Source organism: Heloderma suspectum, chromosome 6, assembly GCF_057233095.1.
Source record: "Heloderma suspectum isolate Gila_16-S chromosome 6, 16-S_ref, whole genome shotgun sequence".
Taxonomy (NCBI): Eukaryota; Metazoa; Chordata; class Lepidosauria; order Squamata; family Helodermatidae; genus Heloderma; species Heloderma suspectum.
Genome location: NC_139463.1, coordinates 123,196,158 through 123,213,979, shown reverse-complemented (window position 1 = coordinate 123,213,979; position 17,822 = coordinate 123,196,158). Strand labels below are relative to the sequence as shown.

The 17,822-nt window shown below is 46.0% G+C and overlaps 1 gene segment (V, D, J or C); it reads right to left on the bottom strand.

The window, feature by feature from the left end:
• LOC146342978 (immunoglobulin gamma-1 heavy chain-like) overlaps window positions 1–17,822 on the bottom strand; it is a 675,086-nt gene that overhangs the window by 568,353 nt on the left and 88,911 nt on the right.

Below are 17,822 nucleotides of genomic sequence, written 5' to 3'. Positions count from 1 at the left end.
TGATGCTTAATGGCTGTAATTTGTCAGTAATGTGTGTTCATATTTCCATTAAATAATAATAATAATTTGGAGTACTTATGCTATGATCTTCCAATACAGTTCCACTGTCTATTGATAAATAATTCATATATATGTGTGTGTGTGTGTGTGTGTGTGTGTGTGTGTATGTATAGATGTATGTATATATGTATGTTTCTTCAGAATAATTTATTCTGTATTTCTTATATTGTGTTTTACTGCCAACTCAGGATGAATTGGGTTCAGTTCCTGAAGGTACTGATAAATTACAGAAATGAATGAATGAATGGTGAAATATATTAGGGCTTGGTATTTGGATCTGAGATTCAGCTCCTCTTCCAACCCTGCTATTGGCAGCATAGAGAAGTTTAACTATCAAGAGGATTCTGTAATAACGTCTCCCCCTTTTTAAATTATAAGTAGGTGATGGGTACTAAATGTGATCATAAGCTGGAAGAGGATTATTTATTTATTTGTTTGTTTAAATATTTATAAATCACCTTTCAACCATAACAGGGCCCACAAGGTGATGTGCAAAGCAAAACATTAAAACACCCCCCCAAGATTTTAACCAGATTAAAAATAACTATCTTTAAAACAGTCCAGAGAGCAATATCAACTCCATCTTAAAAACCATTAATACCTGAATAGAACAAAAAATGTCTTCACTGCCCAAACAAAACAAATATAGAGACAAGCCAACATCCTAGAGGGGGAATTCCACAGTCTACAGCAGAAGTGGGCAACTCACAGTTTGCAGTCTGCATGCACCCCCTCCTTTTGGTGGCCCCCACTGTCCCTCTGCCATTGCAGATCAGTGAAGTTGACAAAACAGTTGGCAGTTCACCACAGAAATTTAGAGGTGCGGTGGCAGCGAACGAGGACTATATTGGTCAGCAAAATCAGCAGCACAGTGATGCAAATTGTGGCAGTAGGGAGGGGTGCAGTTCCCAGTATGGAGGCAATCCCCCCCCACACACAGAACCACTAAAGTTGCCCTCACTAGTCTACAGGCAGGTTCATATGGGAAGGGATGGCGTTTCAGTTATCCTGGCCCCAAGCCATTTACGACTTCGTTGATAAAGACCAGAAGCTTGAATTAGACCCGGAAACACATTGGACGCCAGTGTAATTCATTGAAGACACATCTAGGGATATCTGTCACTGGGAAATCTAGCCCTTTTTTGGCCCAACAGATTTCTGTGGCACCACCACCTCCAACTTGGCTTACACTTGCAAGCCATGCTGGGGGTTTCTTCCTGAAATAGGAGAACTTTTCTTTCTTTCTTTCTTTCTTTCTTTCTTTCTTTCTTTCTTTCTTTCTTTTTCCTGGTCTTAAGACTAGAAAAATGAGTACTGAGAGGAAGTGGTTTGTCCATCCCTAAGACTAGGTTGCTCTCAAAGTTGTGCCAGTCTTAAGACCAGTTTGTCCCAAACTTTGAGAATTTTGTTTTAAAGTTTGCATGAACATTCATAAACATTTTTGTGCACATTTCTCCTAATGCATGAATTTTAATGCATTTTTTACCTGATACGCACATTTTTTGCAGGCACTTTCCCTAATATAAGGCATTCTTGAACAATTTCCCATAATACATGTGTTTTTGAAAGGTTATCTGAAAGACCATATCCTCCCTTATGAACCTGCCCGTGTCCTGAGATCCTCTGGGGAGGCTCTTCTCTCAGTTCCATCACTGTCACCGGCACGTTTGGTAGGAACCCGGGAGACGGCCTTCTCAGTGGCTGCCCCATGGCTGTGGAACGCCGTTCCTAGGGAGGCTAGGATGGCTCCCTTCTTGATGTGTTTCTGGAGGCAAGCTAAAATATTCTTATTCCAGTAGGCCTTTGGGACATAGTTGGAACTTGGGGGTAAGCTGCTAAAATGCTGTTTTAATTGAAATTATATTGTTGTTTATATTTTAACTTTTTATATTTTCATATGTTTTAATTGTATATGTTTTAATGTTTGTAAGCCACCTTGTATCCCAGTAATGGGAAAAAGCATAATAATAATAATAATAATAATAATAATAATAATAATAATAATTTTGTAGGCATTTTTTCATTGGGGAACTCCATTGCAAAATTTGAAGAACTTTGAATGGTGAAGGATCGGTGCGTTTCGGTTGGCATGGTGATTCTAAAGTGCAAAATTAGGTAAGTTTGTATTAAAATGCAAATTGAACACCCCCCCCCCTCATCCCTAGTGGATTGAGCTATTCAGTCACCATTCCAAAATCTCCAGTTGGAGCTAGCTGATCATGCTCCTTGAAGTTTATGCTGTTCCTCTGCCAGGAAGATCAATATAGGCCTTTTTATTTCCTTAGCTAAATCAAAACTCTAGGAAGTATGTCCTAAAATGTTTTTCTTGTTGTATTGTTTGTGTTCTGTTTTGTTTTTTCAACATGTAAGAAATAAAGTACCTATCAACTATATCAGCTAGGGAACATGTACAAATTTGCAAACTTATAAATCATACAAGTTAGAAACATTTTATTTCTCTGCTTAATTGATTACAACATTATGTTCTCTGTGTTCTTAATAAATTTACTATTGTCATCATCATCACCATCGAGATCTAATGTGTTCTGATCTGGGTAAATTCCAAACAAGGGATGTACGAAATCCCCCTTACCTGGCTCCGCCGGGTTCCGCTGGGGGGGGGGAGGTGCTCTGTCCCTCCCCCTGGGCCGGCTCCACTCCGTGGGGATTCCGTGGAGCCGCTGGCCGGCGCCGCCGGCAGCCGGACATCCGGCCGCTGGCTAGCAGAGATGAAAATGGCGGCGGCCGTAGCCTGCTTTGCATGAAGACAGTCCTAGGTTCAGTCCCCAGCATTTCCAGGTAGAGCTGGAAAAAGTCCTGCCTGAAACCTTGGAGAGACACTGCTAGTCAGTGTCAGCAATACTGTGCAGGATGGACCAGTGGCAGCTTCCTATTTCCTGTAAGCCTACACATGCTCACCCTATAGAAGCATAGTCATAGAAGTGCTTCAAACATGTCTAGGAAATGGCCCAGTCGCAGTCTCCATTTTTCTCCTGCTTCCCGCAACTCCAAAACTAAGATGCCCACTTAGTACTATGATTGTTTGGTGCGTCTGTTTCTGCATAGTTGTCTCCATGTAAAAACAGGAAAGAGCCATGTGGTACGTTGAATGGTAACAGATTCTTATGGCATAAGCTTCCACTAACCTGCACCCAATTATTGGATGCATGAAATGCATTGTTGGTTGGCAGGTGCATAAGCACGTGGGTATAAGGAGGAAAATACAGAAATGGTGGGGGGCAAATGACAATGAAATCTGGAAAAAACAATCTGTGACTGCTCCTCTAGGTTACTTAAAGATTCAGAATATAAGGGGAAAGACCACAAATTAATCTGGTTTAATTTGGTCATATATCTATATCTATATCTATCTATCTGTCTATCTATCTATCTATCTATCTATCTATCTATCTATCTATCTATCTATCTGCTTCAACATTTGAATGTAAAATGTTCATCAAACCTGACAAGTCTGAACGGAGGAGTATGTGACAGCATCCACTCTAACTATATGGTGAGTTTTATTTGAAGTAAAGTTGATGGGATCTTTGAAAATAATGGGCAAGGACTAGTAAAGTGTAAAATCAGTGTTGTTGTTGTTGTTGTTGTTTACTTTATTGCCCCCAAATCATCTGACTTTAGTGGCACTAATTTGGATACAGGGTTCTCTGTATCCATGCTGAAGCAGTCATTTGAAGTTTTGTAAATCTGCCAATGAAGAAGACTGTCCAGTCTAAATGCATTTGGGAAACAATATTAACTTTAATTGATTGCCCTTGTAACTTGAAATTGAGAATTTAATCTGTCCTTCAACCCCTTTTGTATATTATTGTGAATTTTGAAGTTGGTTCATTTTTCGTTCACCAATTTACCTATGTTTGTACATTTTGTGAATTTTGAGTGATGTTTTATAAATTATTTTAATGGTATAGTACTGGTTTCCTGTGTAAATTTGCAGTTTCTTCCTGATTTCTTATTTTTCTGTGGCATTACTACTGACCCAATGAGCAACAGGGATATAGCTGGGCTGGGCATTTAGCCCTGCCTCCATGGTTGTGCCTATCATATCTGTGGAGGTTCCCCACATGTCTCATCATGTGGAAAGCCTCCACAGATATGATACATTCCCACTCCAGCAGTTCACCCTCATCATGTTAGGGGGCTGGGAGGAGCCATGCAACCTCAGGGGTGACACTAACCACATGGCCCTGCAGTATTCAAGCTGCTGTTTGGTTAAGTAATGGTAAAGTAATGCCTGCATAGGGATTTTTGGGAGCAGAATAATATAATGTCATTGTCAGAAAGAAAAAGGAAAAGAAAAGAAATTAAATTGTGTTCCCCTTCTTCCCATGGTTCACTTCTTTCCCATATTCAATCATTTATCACAGAATATCTTAAAACATAATGGATATGACAGGGTTTGAGCAACTGATAATGAGGCATAAAGAACACTTATGGTGCAATCCTATCGAGACAGATGTCAGCCTCTGAACTCAGAGGCTGACGCCTATCCAGTGCAGGTCAGGTGGATCCTCTCTTCCATGCTCTGCCCTCCCTGCATTCTTGGCTAGAGGTGTGATTTCATGTGTCTAGCTGGGGCTTTGGAGAGGGGGCAGGAATGGGCCTGGAGACCCCATAGGAAGCAACATAAAGGGGCTTCTGTGGTCTCCTCCCATCCCTATCCATGGGAAAGCCCCCTTTTCACCCTCTCTGTGCTCCATTTTATGAGCATGGAGGGGCAGCCACCATGGTTTTCCCCATGCAGGAGGAAAGGGAGGGGGGTGCATTTTCCTGGCTCCCAGCTTGGAGCGTGGTCTACAAGTTTGGAGCCAGTAAACTGAAAAATCCTATGGCCCTCTAGACAGTGTCTAGTGGCCATAAGAGTGCTCTCTTAAGGTGCAATCCTATGCATGTTTAGACAGAAAAAGGCCTACAACTCCCAGAATACACCTGCTCTTTGGAGAATGCTGTTAGTTGTAGGACATTTTTCAGTCTAAACATACATAGGATTGCACTCTTAATATCTAAAATCTACACTGCAAATTACTCTTAAAGTATGAAACAGACCCAGGACAGGTTAAAGATTATATGATTAAATGTGTGTGTGTTAAAAATAGGCTTCCCCCTTTTAAAATGTATTTAAGCTAGCCTATCAGAAAACTATTTCCCTTTTTTGTGTGGCTTCTTCCTTTACTTCTTTCACTGTGGCTCTTACACAGTAATATCAGGCAGAGTCTGCAGGAGTGAGAAAGGACATCTGCAGGTGGAACTCATTTTTGGCATAGTCTGTAGAGATAGAAATTCTGGTTTTGAGAGGGGGAGTATAGAAAGTGCGCCCATCATAATGTATAGCTGTCATCCATTCTAGGCCTTTGCCAGGAAGCTGCCGTATCCAGTCCCAATAATAATCACGATAGATGGAGTATCCAGTGACAGCACAGGTCAGCTTGATGGACTCTCCAGGCTTTGCAGTTCCAGGGCCAGACTCCACCAGTGTGACTTGGGAAAGTACACCTAGGAGACGAGAAAGACTCAGTTACACTTAAGCCACACATTAGCAAGAGGAGAAGAACTAATTCTAGTCTTCTTCCATTGCGACTCACATGAGGGGGTAATGAAATCAGCATGAAAGTAAAAGAGGACATTATCTTTATAAGTAAGTGACCAGCCACCCAACCACAAAGGAATCAGGGGGTCTGGATCTGGGGGACAAATGAAGCTTCAAAGGAGATTGCATTTAAGCAGTAATGGCTTGGGTTGGGACACATGATTTGCATTTGGTGTTCATCTCCCCTCCCACCCATTAACTCCTTCTCTGGCTAAAGCAATAAAGGTGCTGGCAGGATGAAACTTCAGTTAGCAAGAAGGACTAGGGATGTCAGAGAATTCCGCGATGGATCTCGGTGAGGCCGAATGCCGGTGCATTCGGCCCCCCGAAATCCATTGCGGAATGGCCTGCTACCCCCCTGCCCCCCATGGATCCCCCCCGGGACGAGACTTACCTGGGGCGGATGTTTCGGATGCTTTGGCAGTGGTGGTGGCCGGTGGCTGGTCTTCCGACCGGCTGCCACCGCCACCATTTGCAGTCTGTGTTTCCCCCCCCCCATAGACATGATAGGCTACATAAAGGCTTACGTAGCCCATCACGTCTGGGTAAAAAAACAAAAACAAAACCTGTACGCAAATAGCGGCGGCCGTAGCCGCCATTTGCATATGCGTTTTTTTTTTTTTTTACCCAGAGCCCTCCGCGGTCGGAAATCCGGCTGTGGATGGCCCTGGCCTGGGCCTGGCTGGCTGCTCCATGGAGCCGCCGCGGAGCACAGCAGGCCGTTGAGGATTCCGGGGGGGAGGACTGGATCGCCTCCACCCCATCAAGGATTCCGGGGGGAGGGACGGAACGCCTACCCCCCATGAACAGAATCCGCAAAAAGGTAAGTGACTTTCGTACATCCTTAAGAAGGGCTACTGGGAGGGTTTATTGTTGTTTGAGCACTGTTCTCCCTTGCTTTTTCTATTACTTGAATAAGAGAAGAATAATTGAATCCTCCAGACTCAGAGTGCGGGTGACAGATCCAGGTCCCATCTACATGAGACTTTTACTTTGGGGCGGTTGCAAGTCAAGGTCCCTCGGGATAGGCGACACAGTCGCCACTTCGCTAGGGATAGGGGAGAATTTCTCCCTGAAACTTTGGGGGGCCGAGTGCCAATGCATTCGGCCCCCCGAAATCGGTGGTGAAATTCTCCGCCCCCCTGCCCCCCCCGGGATGGGACTTACCTTTCACGAATGTCCCTCCCGGCGGCGGGTCCCGGTGGCGGTTCGGCGGGTTTTTGTCAGGGGCAGAGGCGGCAGACAGTCTTTCGAACGGCTGCCGCCGCTGCCGCCATTACAAGTGAAGTAAAAAAAAAAAAGTGATAGGCTACGTAACGATTAACGTAGCCTATCACGGCTTGATCCCCAAAGTCAGCCGTGATAGGCTACGTAAATCGTCACGTAGCCTATCATGGGTGACTTTGAAAAAAAATAAAAGCGTGTACGCAAATGGCGGCCCCCATGGGGCGCCGCCATTTGCGTTCCTTATTTGGACCCTGTAGTCTACGTAAAGATTTACGTAGACTATGGTGAAAATAAGGGCAACGCTATTTGCGTTGCCCTTATTTTCGCCGTAGTCTACGTAAAGATTTACGTAGACTACAGGGACCAAATAAGGAACGCAAATGGCGGCGCCCCATGGGGGCCACCATTTGCGTACGTGCTTTTTTTCCCCCCCAAAGTCACCCGTGGTAGGCTACGTGACGATTTACGTAGCCTATCATGGCTGACTTTGGAAATCTAGCCGTGATAGGCTACGTAAATCGTCACGTAGCCTATCACGGGGGCGTTTTTTTTTTCTTTTTTTTCGCGGCCGGGTAGACGGGGCGCTTCTATCCAGCCTGAATTTTGCTAGCGAGGGATGGGGCGCCTCCCCCCCGGCCTGAATTTCGGCCGGGCGAGGCAGGCCGTCTCCCCCCCCCTCGCATGAACTTCGGGGGGAGAACCGAAGTGCCTCCCCCCCACTGCGAAGCAAGATTCGAGGACAGGTAAGGGACTTTCGCCCATCCCTACACTTCGCAGCCATCTGTGGTTTTCTCCTAGAAACTGTGGATTTCTGAGGTGGTGTTTTGCCGTGATTCTGCGTGTTTCCCTGTGGTTGCGGGCCATCTGCCCTTTCCCCAAACTGACTGCATTTTGTGGAGGGTGTGTTGTAGGCATGTCTAGAGCTTGCATCACTCTGCGATGCCCCTTTACTCCCCCCATCTCTTCGCAGCTGCACAGATAGAGACACAGAGAGGCATTTTCAGGTGTTTAATCACACTTCTGTACATTCTTGCAGTGTCAAGTTGCTTTTGGACTCAGTACCCAAGGGCCTGGAAGGGGGTGTTTTGGGGGAGGACCATCTTTGCTCTGGCAACCATTTCTGAGCAATGGGTAGGCATGTACCGTTCATGCTTGTGAGTGCGAACCATGGTGAGAGTCTCAGGCTGGGGAACTGACAAACAGATGGCATGGAAACGAAGGAGCACAGAACAACCCATTTTTAACTACAGAGGGAGGGAAAGACACAGCAGAACCCCTAAAATACAAAACAGCCACTGAAGTGTTGCACCCCCACTCTCACAGGACTGTGTCAGGGTTGTATCTGAGCCCATAGATTCCCAAAGCAGCTCTGATTCTGAGAAGGAGAGACAATTTGTGGAGGAGGAACTCTCTCAGACTTCAGAGGCGCAGCTGGAGGGGGAGCCCCCTCCTCCTCACATCCCTGGGAGCGACAGTGAACCAGGCATTGAAAGGGAGGGACAACCTGAACTTTTAGATGCGAGGCACAGACACAGGCACAAGCGAGAGATCGCAGGGGCCGACCTTTGGTGCTCAGCCCGATCAGCTCGACGTCGACAGCTGTCCCCAGAAGCATCACGGGAAAGGGGGAGATCTTCCCCTCCTACCCCTTAAGTTCAGAGAATTGCTGCATTTTTCCCAAATGGAGATCAACCAATGTCCTAACCCTTAGAAACCCCTAGATGGCTGTTCCTTTGTAGTTTCTCGGAGTCTCAAGCAATTAGCATCTGAATGCTTCATTAGGATAAATGGAATTAAAGCCTTGGAAAGCAGCCCTTTTTTCTGAGTGTTGATTTTGGCTATCGGAGAATTCAGTAGGCAACAGGGGCATTCCTGACAGACTGCACAGCTGTGCATTTAAGTATAACAGCAAAAAAAAAGGCACTGCGAATCTGTTAGGGAAGCCCTCATTAAATTGTGAGTGTATCGCAGGGGATGCTAGTTTGAAGCCACATCACTGCGCAGTTGCAACAGGGTGGGGGGTGAAAGTGGCACCATGTAGGTGGGGCCCCAGAGGGATATGGCTGAAATGTGAGGGTTGGGTGTGAAACACAGGTGGTCAAGATTCATTCAGATTCATCTTCTGCATGAGCTAAACCAATCTATCTCCATGCTCCATAAGCACTACCATCTAGGAAACATAGGAGAAAAATGCAAGACTCCAAAGTCCTGGGAAATTCAGCAAAACAACCCTCCAGCCCCAGTCTTTTAATCTGCATTTCATAACAAGACTCAAATGCACCAAAGCAGCATGTTGCGTAAAATGGCAGCATCCCCCGATTCCAAGGCTGAGAATGGCTAGTGACTGGAAACAGAGGTTCATAGCTGGGAGTGACCAGCCACCCAGCCACAAAGGAATCAGGGGTTCTGGATCTGGGGGACAAATGAAGCTTCAAAGGAGATTACATTTAAGCAGGGATGGCTTGGGACACACGATTTGCCTAAGCTTCAATGATGTATTGAGATTCCCTAGGGATGGAGGAGAATTTCTCCACGAATCTCTGGGAGGCCGAATGCCAATGCATTCAGCCCCCCAAAATTGGTGGTGAAATTCTCCGCCCCCCCCCCCGGGATGGGACTTACCTCCTTCGAATGTCCCTCCCGGCTGCGGGTCCTGGCGGCGTTTCGGCGGTGTTTCAGCAGGGGTGGGGGTGGCGGCTGGTCTTCCGACCGGCTGCCGCCCCCGCCATTACAAAGTAAAGTAAAAACAAACAAATGAACACGTGATAGGCTATGTAACGATTTACGTAGCCTATCACGGCTAGATTTCCAAAGTCAGCCGTGATAGACTACGTAAATCTTTATGTAGCCTATCACGGGTGACTTTGAAAAAAAAAAAAGCACGTACGCAAATGGCGGCACCCATGGGCGCTACCATTTGCATTCCTTATTTGGGCAGGGGTAGTCTACGTAAAGATTTACGTAGATTACGGCGAAAATAAGGGCAACGCTTAGGGAGGTCCCTAACATTGTTCAGGAGGCAGCAACTAAATCCATCTTAAAGAGAAGAAGACAGATCAGGAGGAGGGAGAGGGAGACACACCCTGGGAGTTGTCCAGATATGCCAAGATTGATAGACAGATGGATAGACTTGGTGTGGCACATGCCTTTCTTCAGAGGTTCTCTCAAAATATGTTATCGACATGTAGGCAGGCTAGCCATTTCACTCGACATAAACAGATCCCTCACACAACAAGATGCCACCTGAGAGTAATATTAAATTCCTCACTTTTACATATAGGATATAAAGAGTTTTATATTCTCAGAAATTACTCTCTTAGATGAGATCTGTCATTTTTTTCATCACTGTAAAACATCAGCATTACGATACTAAACACACAGCTTATACATGAATAGATTCAACGCATATTGCATTCAAAACCATCTTAAGTCAAGGCTTCTAACAGAGCAAAAAACAACAGCTCGTTTCAAGCATGCCAAGCTGGTTTACAGGCAACACATTGGGGCTAGCTGATCCAAAAGAATAGCTCTGGCTGTTGTGTGTGTATACAAATATATACACTTTGGAGGCTATAAAATATGTCTGTCTTATCTTTACTTCATTTATTTATGTCCCATGAAGATAAGGGATGACAGAGGAATCCATTTGGGGGGTGGGGCTTGGTGAGTTTTTGCTGGTTTTGCCCCCTAGTCTCCGGCTCGCTTGTCCATGAGCTGGCCCAGCTCGACACAGGTCGAGTCGAGCCAACTCACGGACTTCTGCCATGGGTGTGCTGTGTGACCCCGCTGCTGGATGCAAATGGCTCGTTCTCCCTCCCAGGATGTGAGATGGAAAAGGAGCCGTTTGCACACACTGACCCTGCCGCTGCATGTAAATTGATCCTTATTCCTCTCGGGTCCTGGGAGGGGAAAGGAGCCATTTACACACAGCAGCAGCAGGGGTATTAAATGGCTCCTTTTCCCTCTTGGATCCCACATCTAGGGATGGGCAGATTCCCTACCTGCTGCTCCAGGGGGAATCTGCCCATGGGGGGGGGAGGCGATCCGTTCCTCCCCCAGAATCCTGGTCAGCTGGCTCCACTCCGCGGTGATTTCATGGAGCTGCCAGCTGGCTCCGAAGCACCAGCAATATGGCCGCCATTTCCATATCACTGGCTGAGGGTGATTGATGGCGGATGCAAATGGCATCCAGTACGCCATTTGTGGCCATAAAGGTCTTAGTTTAAGCAAAATGCAGCCATTTACAGCTGCATTTACCTTAAACTGAGACCTTTACAGCTGCATATGGTGTACTGGAAGCCATTTGCATCCACAGTTAATCCCCCTCAGCCAGCGATACGGCAATGGCAGCTGTTGTCAGGAGTGCCCTAGCTGCCTCTTGCAGTCCCCTCCAATAGCCAACTCAGGACACAGACGATGAGGATTCTTTCCAAGGCTTTATTCCTTTATTACTTTATGACTCTTTCAGATACTAATCACTAGTGACTAAGCAAGGAACAGCACTGGGGAAAGATAGCAGAGTAGCCTAAGCTCCGGATAAGGCAGTTGGTCCCCGTTTGAAGGGGAACCACGGGAAGACTCTGAACTTATGGGCTAGGGAGAGATCCTCCCTCTTTCCCTTGGGTCCTTGGGACGCGACCGTTGTTTGAGCGCTAAACGAGTGGAATGCCTCCTTTCGGCGCCCTCCATCTGTCGTTGCTCCCTGTGTCTGCGCCAAGCGTCCAGCAAGCCCCCCTCCAGCGCTTTCTCACTGCCAGGGTCACTCTCTATCCCAGGAGTGCTGGCAGGAGGAATCTCTGCCAGCTGCTGTGCTTGTGAGAGATGAGCATGCTCCTCTGCCACGGATTGCTGTTCCTCCTCAGAGTCAGAACTGCTCTGGGGCTCTATGGGCTCAGTTTCCACCCTGACATCCATATCGCTGGTGCTCTGAAGCCGGATGGTGGCTCTGCAGGATTGCCACAACCAGGATCTGGCCAAAGAGGATTCCAGAGGGAGGCGGAGGTAAGTGCTCCGTTCTGCCACGAACTCCGGGGGAAGGGATTCTTTAGAATCCAGCCTCATTGGGGTCCGTGGTGGAATTTTCCTCCATCCCTAGGTCCCAGGAGGGAAAATGAGCCATTTATGCACAGTGGTGGCAGGGTTGCTGTGCACAAATGGCTCCTTTTCCCCCCAGAACACGAGAGGAAAAATGAACCATTTGTGCACAGGGACTGCAAGTTCTGTCACAGATCAGTATAGCAGATCAGAATAGCAACGAAGCACCCAGAAGCGAAGCAGCTCACCAACGAGGTGCCTCATCCACCTCGGAGATTCGGAGCTCTTCTTATGCCTTCTGGGCAGCTTGGACAGGCTGTTTCCAAAATGTATCAACTTGTGAAAGATCAAGCGGAGGAAGAGGAGGAGGGAGGGTGGAAGTGGAGAGGAGGCGGAGGTGCAAAATGTATCAATTTGAGAGAGATCTGGCCACTGGGAGGGGAAGAAGATGAGGAGGGAGGGGGGAAGAGGAAAGGAGATGAGAGGAGGCAGAGGAGGAGGAGGAGGGAGTGAGCTTTGCTGTGAGTCAGCCTCCACTTGCTCACTGTGAGAGAGGTGATGATACTGGAGAGGAGAGGACTGTCTGAATGTTTTTGGGTTAGAGCAGCGGTCTCTAAAGTGGGGTGCACACACCCCAAGGGGAACACAAGGTGATCCATCGAGGTGCATGAGCCACCCGATAACTGAACAGCCTCCCATTGCCATGACAAGCTGCCACTGTGTGCAATGATGGTGGTGGTGGCGGCAGCGGCAGCAGCAGCAGGATGGGATGGGAACCCAGAGGGAAGCTCTGTGGCATTTCTCTCTCAGCTCCAGTCCTATCCTGCCTCTGCTGCAGCCACTGAGAGCAACTGTGCCAGTCTCTGCCAGGCATGACAGAGGAAGCCGTGGCATCCTGCCGAAGGAGAGCGGGAAAGGGATTAACCCTTCCCACTCTCCTTTGGCAGAACGAAGCTGAGAAGAAAGTGCGTGCAATGACAGGTATGTTAGTCTCTCCCCGCCCCACCCTTCTGTAATAAGTTTGCAGTTTATTCTTCTTGTTTGTTCATTTAAAAATCCAGAAAATTTCACTGTAGTTGCTTATCTTCCCCCCACCAACACCTTTTCGATTCTCTCCCAACCATTAGTTTGCCCTGACTTTGAGAGAGAGAGAGAGTGTGAGAGAGAGAGAGAGAGAGAGAGAGAGCTTTCCTTTCCTTGTTCCTGGTTCCCCTCCACCTCCCCTTCTCAATTCCTTTATTCCTTCCCATCCCATTTTTTCTCAACACACACACACACGCACGTCCACATGCACACACACATGCACGCACACCCTATGTCTTCTGTTAGGATTATAGTTAGTGCCCCTGCCCTTTGGTTGTAGGTTAGTGTTCGCTTTCCTTTTGTTCGTGTGTGTGTGTGTGTGTGTGGTTGTGCTGTGTGGTTACGCAAACAGTGTGTGTCAAAGGAGTACACACAGTCCACATTTCCAAAAACAGTGGGCAAAGCACTAAACGCTAACAAATATTATTTAAATATTATAATACTACACTATGTGTTGCAAAGCAAGCAAGCCCAATATGAGGCATCTTGGGGGTCTTGGCAGGGACAGAGGTGGGCAAGGTGCTGCTGTGCCCTCCTGGCAGGGTTGTTTCCTGCCTCTGTCAGACCAGCAGACAACTGTTGTTCCTCCTCATCCAAGTCAATGTGCCCACCTGGCAGGGTTGCTGTCTTTGCTTGCTTCCTGCCTACCAGCCAGTGTTTTCCCAGGCAATTCAGCCAAAGAGACCCTGAGGACCCTGTGAATAGGAAAATAGTACTAGGGAAAAGGGTTATTGGCACTTCAGAGAAACTGCCGCCGCTGCCATTTCCAGTAAAACAAATAAACAAACAAACAAAAAAACGTGATAGGCTACGTAAAGATTTAAGTAGCCTGGCATGGCTAGATTTTTTAAAAATACTGTGATAGGCTACGTAAATGTTTATGTAGCCTATCATGGATGAGTAACCCCCCCCAAAAAACGCGATAGACGCTACGCTATGTGCGTTCCCCTTATTTTCGCCGTAGTCTATGTAAATGTTTACGTAGACTAGACGTGCCAAAATAAGGAACACAAATGGCGGCGCCCATGGGCGCCTCCATTTGCGTACCCACTTTTTTTTGTTTTTTTTACTCAGCCGTGATAGGCTACGTAAACATTTACGTAGCCTATCATGGCTGACTGCAGGGATGCAAATGGCGTCGGCCATGGCCGCCGCCATTTGCGGACCTGGCCGGCCAGGATTCGGGGGGGGGAGGGACGGAGCGCCTCCCCCCCGGCCAGAATTTCGGGGGGAGGGATGGAGCGCCTCCCCCCCACCTCGATTGAACACAACTTGAACACAATTTGCAGCTGAAGTCCATGCATCAATGTGCTAGCAATTTGATTTTTTGACAATCCCCCCCCCCCCAAATGCATCTGACAGCATGGGTACATTTGAAAAATCTTCATGAAAATGCATACTTTTAAAAATGTGCACAAATATGCTGTATACAATGGGAGAAGAATGCATACATTTCAAAGATGTGTAGAACTGTTGTGTACATTTGGAAAAAAACAAGAGCCATGGACAATGCATGGATTTTCAGGCAGAAAAAACAGAAAGAAAAGCTCACCATCTGATAGGGACTCAACTAGTAAGGAGCTCTGAGATGGAATTCAGAGAACTTTGATGAGCCCATGGTTTCCTGATTCATACATCCCTATGGGCAGGTTCTGTTTTGGATGCACAAACCCTGTTATGATGAATCATGGGATGGGTGGGTAATCGATCAAGTAAGTTGAATCATAAGCAACCCTGCTTACTCTATATGTTGGAAAGTGGAGGCCATGCTGCCTCAGCCTTTAAGAGAGAATTGTGGTAAAGTCTCAGCAGGAGTCAAAATTCTTGAGGGACCAGTATACTTTCATTTATCAATCAATCAGCCTGCAGTCAAAACCACAAAACCGCATGCCCCAATCAACATTGCATTTCCCTTACAACAAACAACATTTTTATGTTATTTTTATGTCACTGCTGCTGCCCCCCTTTGGAAAGCAGAAGGATGAGAGTTTGGAGGCCTGTTGTTATAAACATTTAGTTATGTGAAGTGAGACTCAGGGGAGATTCATAAGCTCTGGATCATCTCTAGAGTTCCTGGATCTCACAGATGGAGAAATCCACCAATCTCATTTCATATGATGCTTGAGGGGGTGGGGGGGGGACGGGGGAGAGAAGAAGGACGTTTCATGCACAAAGAGTCTCCTCTGTGTGTGCATAAAACACTAGCACCTCCTTCCTATTTCTGGTTGCTAATGGTATGTCGAGATAGATCAACGATGAAGACAACTGCGGGTTCAATTTGATGTATCTGTTTTTTATATCCCCACATCTGGTTCCCAAGTTCTTGGTTTACTTGCCCATTTTCTTGTCAACGTTGTTGGCTTCAGCAGGGAGGTTTTGCTGCATCCCGGACCTTCAAGCATGGCTGGCTGGTCAAGTCTTCATGCCCTTTCTTCAAAGGACCTGCGTGTACAATGGTAATGTAGGATGGGTACATGAGGCTGGAAGGGCAGATGTGAAGGAAAAATGACAGTACAAAAATAAGCTCATGGTCAGAGTCACTGGGGCAGTGAAAGTCCAAGTCATTTTGCTGTCTGAAGTGGAGCCAAATTGTTCACCCCCCTCTCCTATGGCCAACACTTAAACCAAAGTTTTTGCTGCACCATTGAGACATTAATTACCACCATTGTATCCCCACAGCCACCACCAACCATGCAGTTGCCTGAAGGAGGTCTCTTCACCCTACTGTTATAAACCTACTAGATAATAATAATAATAATAATAATAATAATAATTTCCCTGTTTTTCACTGATATTGTTTTAAATGGACATTTATCCCACAATGCATTCCAAATATCTTCTATGTGAATTCCAAGGTCAGTTTCCCACACCATCCAGAGAGTGGGTCACTTATGCCTGTTTCAGATGCTACAATCCACTTGTATAAGTTAGATATCAAGCCCTTTGTAACTCCAGCATATGTAACCAACTCCTGTTTGAACACAGCCAACTTTCTGGTAGCTGCGATTTGTATTGCTGCCTGAGAGAGAAAAGACCGTACTTGTATGATGGTTACCCACTGGCACTGCACCCTCTCTTGACCTAATTGTTCCTGACTAATCAGTAATCAACCTCCCATTTTTATAGAAATCCATGAGGCAATAAAATCCTCTAGATTTCCAATTAGCCACTTCTGATGGTGTTAAACTGCCTACAAAGGATGGATGCTGAGTGATTGGAAGAGGGAAATGTTGTAAAGTATCTGGAGGGACCTTTATATAAGCAGTTCTCAAGCAAACTGCTGAGGAAATCCTGGGCCTCACCTTTGAAACTACAAATTGCTCTAAACTGTATATTGTGTTAAGATTATGTGTTAAGTTAATGTGTTAAGGTAAATTTGTGCCCTCATGCTCAAACATGGATATTTTAGGCCTCTACTCTACTTGCAGGTGAAAATGGTTGGGAGCCTTCAGTGAATAGTCCTAAGGGGGTGCCTTGAAATTCTCTAACAGCTCAGGGGTATATCGGAAAGGAACATTCCCAGAAATGGAGAAATTTAGGCCTTGACTAGCTGGCTGGGTGTTATTTAGAGCTCTATTAGATAAGGCTGCCCTGTTCTTTAAAACTGGAGCCTCAAATTCAACTGGTAACTAGATGATACTGATGTACCAGTGTTCCCTAAGTCACTGAAAAAATACCAGACCAGAACTCCCCACGTCCACACACACACCTGAATGTTCATCCCCCCGTTCCAATTTTCAGGAGATTATTCTACATACACACACACACACACACACACACCCTCCTAATAATTGCCTGGGCTACATGTTCATGTCTGTCCCAATAGATATACAGATTTGGGAAACGGTGAACAATGCCGGATCATACCTATGGGAAGGAATAGGTTGGTAGATATGCATTCCAATTACTGGCATTAAGGAAGACTAAAAGTGAAGTAAGAAAATGTCCTACTTAGCAACAACCCTGCTTGCTCACAGAGAATTTTTGGGAAAGGATACATGTGCAACTACAAGGGAGGAGAAATGTTAAGGATCATTGTGGCAGGGTTGAAAGCTTATTGAGAATGTGTGGTTTGTGATTTGCTACTATGAGAAATCGTGCATTAGTGAACTGTGAACATACATACTCAAAATTCCTGATGACTTGATAATGTTGAGAGATATTCTCCCAGTTAATTCAGCTGGCGAAACTGGGATTAAAGGTAAAGTGTTTGGCTTAGCTGAGTTTCGTTTTATGGTTTATCCTTTCACTAAAAAGTTATATTGGCTTTCTGCTACTTTGACTATCATGCCCCCACCCCTTCAAGCATATTGGAAAAGTAGGTTTCTGAAGAACCCGAGAATTCAGTCTTGGATATCCATAGTTCCCTGAACACAGAAGTCATGGTTTGGTATTCTCAAATTGTATATGGAGATGGGGGACAGGCAGTTAAACCACTCCTCCACTGCCAATCTTTCTGAATTAAGTGGGAAGATCAGAAGGGGTTTGTAAGCACGTTTAGCTTAATGTGGTTATGATCATGACACAACCATGGCTGGGAATCCTGATCATGCAGAGTTTCCGACTGTGGAGAAGGACTACAAGCATGTCCCACCAAATATGGTCATGATCTCCCTTAAGACCTTCCAAATCAAGTTGGTAATGTTGGGACTGAAAGGGGCAGAGCCAGACTTATGGCTTGCACCTCCTCCATGGATATTATTCAAGAATGCCTGAACAGGGCAAAGGAATGCTGGGAGTTGTAGCATTTTGTTATTTCTAAATATGCATAGGATTGCATATGCATATTTAGTTCTGGATATGAGAACTA